The following is a 9,081-nucleotide window of genomic DNA, read 5'->3' on the forward strand; positions in this document are numbered from 1 at the left end:
ATATGACCCCCTATGAACAAGCACGTTGGCGACAGTGGGAAGGAAAAACTCCCTTTTAACAGGAAGAAACCTCCAGCAGAACCAGGCTCAGGAAGGGGCGGGGCCAACTGCTGTGATGGTTGGGGTGAGAGAAGGAAGACAGGACAAAGACATGCTGTGGAAGAGAGACAGAGGTTAATAACAGATATGATTCAATGCAGAGAGGTCTATAAACACAGTGAGTGAGAAAGGTGACTGGAAAGGAAAAACTCAATGCATCATGGGAATCCCCCGGCAGCCTACTTCTATTGCAGCATAACTAAGGGAGGATTCAGGGTCACCTGGTCCAGCCCTAACTATATGCTTTAGCAAAAAGGAAAGTTTGAAGCCTAATCTTAAAAGTAGAGATAGTGTCTGTCTCCTGAATCCAAACTGGAAGCTGGTTCCACAGAAGAGGGGCCTGAAAACTGAAGGCTCTGCCTCCCATTCTACTTTTAAATACTCTAGGAACAACAAGTAGGCCTGCAGAGCGAGAGCGAAGTGCTCTAATAGGGTGATATGGTACTACAAGGTCATTAAGATAAGATGGGGCCTGATTATTTAAGACCTTGTATGTGAGGAGCAGGATTTTGAATTCTGGATTTAACAGGAAGCCAAAACAGGAGAAATATGCTCTCTCTTTCTAGTCCCTCTCAGGACTCTTGCTGCAGCATTTTGGATTAGCTGAAGGCTTTTCAGTGAGTTTTTTGGACATCCTGATAATAATGAATTACAGTCGTCCAGCCTGGAAGTAATAAATGCATGAACTAGTTTTTCAGCATCACTCTGAGACAGGATATTTCTAACTTTAGAGATGTTGCGCAAATGGAAGAAAGCAGTCTTACATATTTGTTTAATATGTGCGTTGAAGGACATGTCCTGGTCAAACATGACTCCAAGGTTCCTCACAGTGTTACTGGAGGCCAAGGTAATGCCATCCAGAGTAAGAATCTGGTTAGATACCATATTTCTAGGCTTTTCAGGGCCGAGTACAATAACCTCAGTTTGATCTGAATTAAGAAGCAGAAAGTTAGCGGCCATCCAGGTCTTTATGTCTTTAAGACATTCCTGCAGTTTAACTAATTGGTGTGTGTTATCTGGCTTCATGGACAGATAGAGCTGGGTGTCATCTGCATAGCAGTGAAAATGTATGCTATGTCTTCTAATGATGCTGCCTAAGGGAAGCATGTATAATGTAAACAGAATTGGTCCTAGCACTGAACCCTGTGGAACTCCATAATTAACCTCAGTGTGTGAAGAAGAAGAAGATGATTGACCTCTGTTGGGGTAGCGTTCAGATAGCTGCTCTGCTCTGTGTTGGTACAGGGCATTGGAGATGATAACAGTGGGTGGATTATATTCTTAAACTTAGCTACAGCGCTTTCAGAAAGACATCTACTTTGATAAAGTCTACTCTTTACCGCTGTGTAATCAATTATTGTAAATGTAAATGTTATCAGGAAATGATCAGACAGGAGAGGGTTTTCAGGAAACACTGTTAAATGTTCAGTTTCTATGCATATGTTAAAACAAGATCTAGAGTGTGATTAAAGTGGTGGGTGGGTTCTTTTACATTTTGAGAGAAGCCAATTGAGTCTAATAACAGATTAAATGCCATGTTGAGGCTGTCATTTTTAGCATCTACATCGATGTTAAAATCACCCACAATAATTATTTTATCTGAGCTCAGAACTAAATTAGATATAAAGTCTGTACAAAAACACTTGCCAGTATTTGTTGCTCTGAGAGAAACTTCATCCATTTGCTTCCACTTATCCTTTTCAAGGCGCTGGAGCCTATCCCAGCTGTCATAGAGCGAGAGGCAAGGTACACCCTGGAAAGGTTGCTAGTGTGTCGCTAACACACAGAGACAGACAACCATTCACACACAATCAATTAACCCATCCCTACAAACTGCATGTCTCTGGAGTACCCAGAAGGAACCCACGCAAACATGAGGAGAACATGCAAACTCCACACAGACAGGCTCTGGCCTGATGGTGGAATTGAACTCAGGACCTTCTTGCTGTGCAGCAACAGTGCTAACCACTGTGCCACTGTGCTGACAAACTTTGCACTTGAAATGATCACCATTTGAAAAAATGTTACCCCCAGCACAGTTTATGGGCATCTGCACCAAAAGATGCTCTTCTAGTTAAAATGGTAAATGGACTGATTCTTGTACAGCGCTTTTTACTCAAAGCGCTCTATGCAACATGCCTCATTCACCCAATCACACCCACTCATACAAGCACTTCTAAACCCAAGTGCAAACTAATCTACATTCACACACATTCACACATGAACGCATCAGAGTATGAATATGAGTATGAATCAGTTCTGACTCACTTTAATCAGTGTTATAAGTGATGCATACAGTGGGGCAAAAAAGTATTTAGTCAGCCACCAATTGTGCAAGTTCCCCCACCTAAAATGATGACAGAGGTCAGTAATTTGCACCAGAGGTACACTTCAACTGTGAGAGACAGAATGTGAAAAATAAATCCATGAATCCACATGGTAGGATTTGTAAAGAATTTATTGGTAAATCAGGGTGGAAAATAAGTATTTGGTCAATAACAAAAATACAACTCAATACTTTGTAACATAACCTTTGTTGGCAATAACGGAGGTCAAACGTTTACTATAGGTCTTTACCAGGTTTGCACACACAGTAGCTGGTATTTTGGCCCATTCCTCCATGCAGATCTTCTCGAGAGCAGTGATGTTTTGGGGCTGTCGCCGAGCAACACGGACTTTCCACAGATTTTCTATGGGGTTGAGGTCTGGAGACTGGCTAGGCCACTCCAGGACTTTCAAATGCTTCTTACGGAGCCACTCCTTTGTTGCCCGGGCGGTGTGTTTTGGATCATTGTCATGTTGGAAGACCCAGCCTCATTTCATCTTCAAAGTTCTCACTGATGGAAGGAGGTTTTGGCTCAAAATCTCACGATACATGGCCCCATTCATTCTGTCCTTAACACGGATCAGTCGTCCTGTCCCCTTGGCAGAAAAACAGCCCCATAGCATGATGTTTCCACCCCCATGCTTCACAGTAGGTATGGTGTTCTTGGGATGCAACTCAGTATTCTTCGTCCTCCAAACACGACGAGTTGAGTTTATACCAAAAAGTTCTACTTTGGTTTCATCTGACCACATGACATTCTCCCAATCCTCTGCTGTATCATCCATGTGCTCTCTGGCAAACTTCAGACGGGCCTGGACATGCACTGGCTTCAGCAGCGGAACACGTCTGGCACTGCGGGATTTGATTCCCTGCCGTTGTAGTGTGTTACTGATGGTGACCTTTGTTACTTTGGTCCCAGCTCTCTGCAGGTCATTCACCAGGTCCCCCCGTGTGGTTCTGGGATCTTTGCTCACCGTTCTCATGATCATTTTGACCCCACGGGATGAGATCTCACGTGGAGCCCCAGATCGAGGGAGATTATCAGTGGTCTTGTATGTCTTCCATTTTCTGATGATTGCTCCCACAGTTGATTTTTTCACACCAAGCTGCTTGCCTATTGTAGATTCACTCTTCCCAGTCTGGTGCAGGTCTACAATACTTTTCCTGGTGTCCTTCGAAAGCTCTTTGGTCTTGGCCATGGCGGAGTTTGGAGTCTGACTGTTTGAGGCTGTGGACAGGTGTCTTTTATACAGATGATGAGTTCAAACAGGTGCCATTCATACAGGTAACGAGTGGGGGACAGAAAAGCTTCTTACAGAAGACGTTACAGGTCTGTGAGAGCCAGAGATTTTCCTTGTTTGAGGTGAGGTGACCAAATACTTATTTTCCACCCTAATTTACGAATAAATTCTTTACAAATCCTACCATGTGAATTCATGGATTTTTTTTTCACATTCTGTCTCTCACAGTTGAAGTGTACCTCTGGTGCAAATTACTGACCTCTGTCATCATTTTAAGTGGGGGAACTTGCACAATCGGTGGCTGACTAAATACTTTTTTGCCCCACTGTATGTTACTGTACATGTTTAACTGTTTGTATATGTAAGTGTTGAGTTCCACCTTGTGCTCTGGCCTTTTTGCTTGTTGTTCTCTGCACTTGGGTGATCTTTACACTCCTGGAGTTGCTGCTGCACCCTCCACCTCCACTATTTCTGTGCCTCTGCCCCCTCCACCTTCTGCCTACCTCTTCTGCTCCATCCCCACAGCTTCCCCACAGGAGACATCACCGGAGACATCACAGGAGACATCTCCTGCATCCTTCTGAGCGACCCTGAACATTCCCTGACCCCTTCAGGGGGAGTGAGAAAGAGCCAAGGCTGAGACATGGATCAGTGTCCTGTGGGCCAGTGAGGGGCAGCAGCCTTATTAAGGTGGCTGTGAAGTTCCAAAGGAGCTGCATCCTGTATCCTTCTCTTCCATGTCGATGTTTAGCATTTATCTTTATCACATCTTAATTTGAGGAAATTGTCTCGTTTAAAGCTGAGTAAACCCAAAACATTTAACTTAATCACCTTGTCAAATGACAACATTTCTTATATAAACATTTAAAAATTGGTTATATTCTTGTCTGATAACAGTAATAAACTCTGCTGGCTTCTCACAGTTCTGGGTCTTTCTGATGGTTTATGTTTTGAGTCCTTTGTACTGTGTTTGTTATTTCCCTGTGGTTTCAGTTCTGGTTATCACAGGTTTAGTTCTTAGGTTTTATAATGTGGCTTCCCTGTGTTCCATGCTGTGTCTACTGCGCCTTTCTGTCCCATGTTTCAGCTTCCTATGTTCTGTCTCCCCAGTTGCTGCTCAGTTTGCATGTCTAGAGTTCAGTCAGTGTGTTTCCTGTTTTACTTTGAAGGTAGTTCAGTCTAGTTTTGCTTCCCTCGTCTCGTCCAGCCTGATCACTCCCAGCTGTGCTCTCCTTCTGTGTCTCATCCCTGTATTTAAGCCCTGTGTTTCTCTTTGTCAGTGTCGTAGTCTCCCTCATGGCTGTGTTTCCCTGTGTCCCAGTTTAGTTTGATGTTTTTGTGCCGTTCTGCAATAAAGCAGCTTTTTGAGTTTAATTCCTGTGTGGCGAGTTTTGTTTTTGCGTTTTTCTCCTGCCTGCACACAGCCCAAACATGACATGGCTCGTTTCTTTTCCCTCTTTTTTAAAAAACATTAACACATAAATGAGAGTGTGTTTTGAAACAAACTGTCACATTCTCCTTTATTAAATGTATCTGTGTATGTATTCTGCCATGTTTAGTGTGTTTAAAGAGTTCAAAAAAGGTTACACGTTAGCAGGAAACAGGAAGTAGGTTAAATAGCACAAATTCAACACACAAGAAATAAAAACGAACAGAAATCAGGCGAAAAATCTTCCTTTTTCTATTGATTTTAACTTGAAGTGCTGAATCAGTTATGTTGGTAGTTCAATTCACTTCAAACTGTATCACGCCAAAGGAAATGAAATGATGGTCTTTTTAAGGCGCTTCATACTGTAAGGTAACAACTTTATCTATTACTGTGAGTTTGTTGCCTCAGTATTAAAAGAAAACCCAACAGACGAACCCCTCTGAGCGAGCACATGGCGACAGTGGGAAGGAAAAACTCTCTTTTGACAGGAACAAACCTTCAGCAGAACCAGGGAGGGGCGGGGCCATCTGCTGCAACCTGTCATGGTTTTCAGAAATGACTCGATTAAAGAGCTATCATGATTTATAACCAGCCAATTTAAAGTCTCTAATTAGTTTTATAAACATGTTTTGAGTCTATATCAAGATCTCCCTACATTACAGAAACCTTATTTCGTTTCCTGGTGAACATTCGGCCTGTAAATGCGAAAAAACAAGGTATGGGACTTTTTAGATGGTTTGGCTGCCTCGTCTATGAAAATGTTACGATTGTGATGCTGTGGTCTGGACAATCCAATTCCATGAATTCCAGAATACTTTTTGCATGTTTCCACCTTTTACAGAGGGCTTTGAAAATCCCCTTGTGGGAGTTTTTGAACTTCTCTAAGGTGATTTTATAAGATTCATCGTGAGTTCAGCACAGATTTGGGTTGTTGGTGATGGCAGAAACTGTCCTGACTAATAACCTGGCCTGACTTTTTTACAACCCGCATAGCAAGTTCTTCCAGACAGTTTCCCACCAAAAATCAGTATTTTTGCAGTTCTAGTTGATAGATATTAAATTGGTTAACCCTTTGTTCACAATGACTGATCCCCCATTTTTGATGTTTTGTGCTGTGACTTCTGTAGAGGTTGCTGTGTCATCACTGCTGACAGGGTCTGGATTACTCGAGGCAGTCTTGTTGTCTTCTTTTGCTTTTGGGTGGATATTTATGGGAATCAGGCTCCAATCGTTAAAGCAAGGTAATTTCCTCATGTTGTTATATTTTCGGGGCATATGTCCCTTGCAGTGACAGGTTTTAGCAGGGAGGGCCACTGGTTTATGGGGGTTTGTTTCCTGGGCAGGCCTCAGTGCTACACCTGCCAAATCCGAGCACAGGTCCAACATGTTGCATATTGAATCTATGTTTTTTTTTGCCTGTCCCATTTGGTTCTTTAGCCGTCAGAATTGTTGTCTGAGGACCAACAAGGATACCCAATGGATTTACTTTGCCAAATGGATCATCGTGGCATTGTCGTATTGGTCCATTTGATCGACCTTTGTTTTTATTATTTATTATATTTTATTTTCAGATGTTACAGACGGGACAGACATGAGTGAGGGATAGGAAAGGGAGAGAGAAAGAGGAAGGAAAAGAAAAACAGAAGGGGAGAGGGACAGTGAGAGAGGGGGGGGAGAAAGAAAAATCTCCTGGATCACCTGTTGAGAGAAGAAGAATAGAAAACAAGCAAAAACAAACAAAACCAAAGCAACATACTAAACACAACACCATCGCATTAATCTAGCTAAGTGTAAACAGCAGTAAATACTGAATATTCAATGTTGTTGTGCAGCACGCAGGACAGACAGCGCACAATGTGCTTTGAAGTAGCAGCCAAGAAAGGTGTAATTTAAGTCTACGAGCAGTGAACACGCGTGTGCACACCTGTGGATCAGCGCGCTTGTATTCAAATGGTTTCCACATGTAATGGTCTGAGAGGGTGTAGCGAGCCATAGCCCCGTCCCCCAGGGCATGAAGCAGGCATGGAGGAGATCCAGGCCCCAGACATCCAGAGGCCCCAGAGTGCGAGAGCCCAAGGAGGACCACCAGAGGGGCATCCGTGCCACCCTCATGGGAAGGGCTGAGGATCCCCAGACGAGGCGTCACCCAGTAGCCACTGAGCAGAAGCTAGAGGGGGCTGCAGTGGCGTGCCCGCCGGCTCTGCCGGCAGTCAGCTGTGCCAGAGTGAACCGAGCCGCAGGCCCAGAGGCTGGAGGGCCCCCTGCACCCTGGAAGAGGCCTGACCGAGCAACAGGCGCCAGGCCCCGCCAGGTAGCCACCGGGAGTGAGCTGGTACATACCTGAGCGCCCAGCCCTGGACACCAAGAACCACCAACGCACCGACCCCTGAGGGCATCAGTCACCGGCAGGGAGCGTGGTGAGGGGAGACAGGCCTTGGAGGGCCTGGGAGTTCCCAGAGAGGTGGAGTCTAAGACCCGACCTGACATACAGACACAGACAAACAGGCACACACAGACACAAACATGCATCCCACCCTCATGCACACATATACAAACACTCAGCACTCACTCAACGTAAGGATTGACATAAATGGACATGTACACACAATCACACTCCCCAAACATACTCTATACCCCGGGTCCAGGTACCCTCGCCCCCAGAGGGGGAAACAGCACCCAGACCCAAGAGATGTTACCCTTCCCCCCGGGGTGGAGGCAAGCAGACCGTCCCAGGGTCCGCAGCAGCAGGGAGGCCAATCGGACAGCCAACATCTCCTCCCAGCCCCCCCGCCCCGATGGCTAGCAGAGAACGGGTGTGTGTGCATATTGAATCTATAGAGGGTATAGATCTGGGTGAGCTGCCTGAAATTTCTGCCACTGTTCTTTAGTAATGTAGTTTTTGTAACGTTCAGGAACGTTCAGCCTCACAGTGTTTGCTGTGGCATTTATCAGATGACTCGTGGCTGTGTTATCTTTATGTTTGAATTTGTATTTCTTAGTTGAGAATTTACAGTCACTTTGTTGAAGGGTTTGAACTTCTGTTCATAGCTATATATGCTCTTCTAAAGGCGTTTTGCCTTGCCTATATGAGATTACAGGCTCCGCCCTCTCTTTTCAGTTTACCACATCTATTCTGTGACGTCACCCTGTATTTTCAATGATGAGTTCATTACCATTACCTCTGGAGAACTCCAAGACATGTTGAGGAGGTCATTTAGGCTTTTAAATCAGCTGTGATGGATCAAGGACACATCTGGAGTTCGACACCCCTGGACTAAACCATTTTACTAAATAAATATATACAAACATTTTAAACCACAACAATTAATCATCTTGTGTGCAAATGTTATTGATGTGCAACTCTATGCTTAAAGTGTGACGCTAAACAAAGTGCTAGTTAAAGTGCTTTTAATAAAGTGCCAGGATGCTCCTAAAGTGCTGTTATAATACAAATGATAAGGGAGTCCACTTCCTTACAATATAGATATAGATATACACACACCTGCTCAAAAACACTTGAGCCTGTTAAAGTGGCTGAGAGTGTGAATATGAACTGAGTGAGTTGGTGACAGTAGATGGCAGTGTGTTTCCGAAGTGTGCAGTACTGTTATTAAAGCCTCGTCTCTTCAGTGCTCTCCGGTGCCTCGGCTGATTTCTGTCTGCCTCACTACTCCACAAAAGTGAAGGGAGTTAACCCCGAAGGAGGACAAACTTCGGCCCTGGTCAGGGGACTGACGGCGAGGAATGGTTAACACTTTGTTTGATGTGCTGTGTGTAAACGTGCTGCTATCACATGAAAGATCAATCATAAAGAGTGAGAAGCAAAAGCAGAGCAGCTGTCTCTGAGTATGATCAAAGACTTATGAAACTGTTTGCTGTTTGTTTTAAAACAAAGTTGTAAGATGCCGGTGTCTTTCCAGGCCCGTAGGTGAAGGCGACTGAGCCGTTAGTAGAGTCACAACAGGCCGCAGACACGTGACACATCA

This window comes from Astatotilapia calliptera, chromosome 3 (assembly GCF_964374335.1).
Source record: "Astatotilapia calliptera chromosome 3, fAstCal68.1, whole genome shotgun sequence".
In the NCBI taxonomy this organism is placed as follows: Eukaryota; Metazoa; Chordata; class Actinopteri; order Cichliformes; family Cichlidae; genus Astatotilapia; species Astatotilapia calliptera.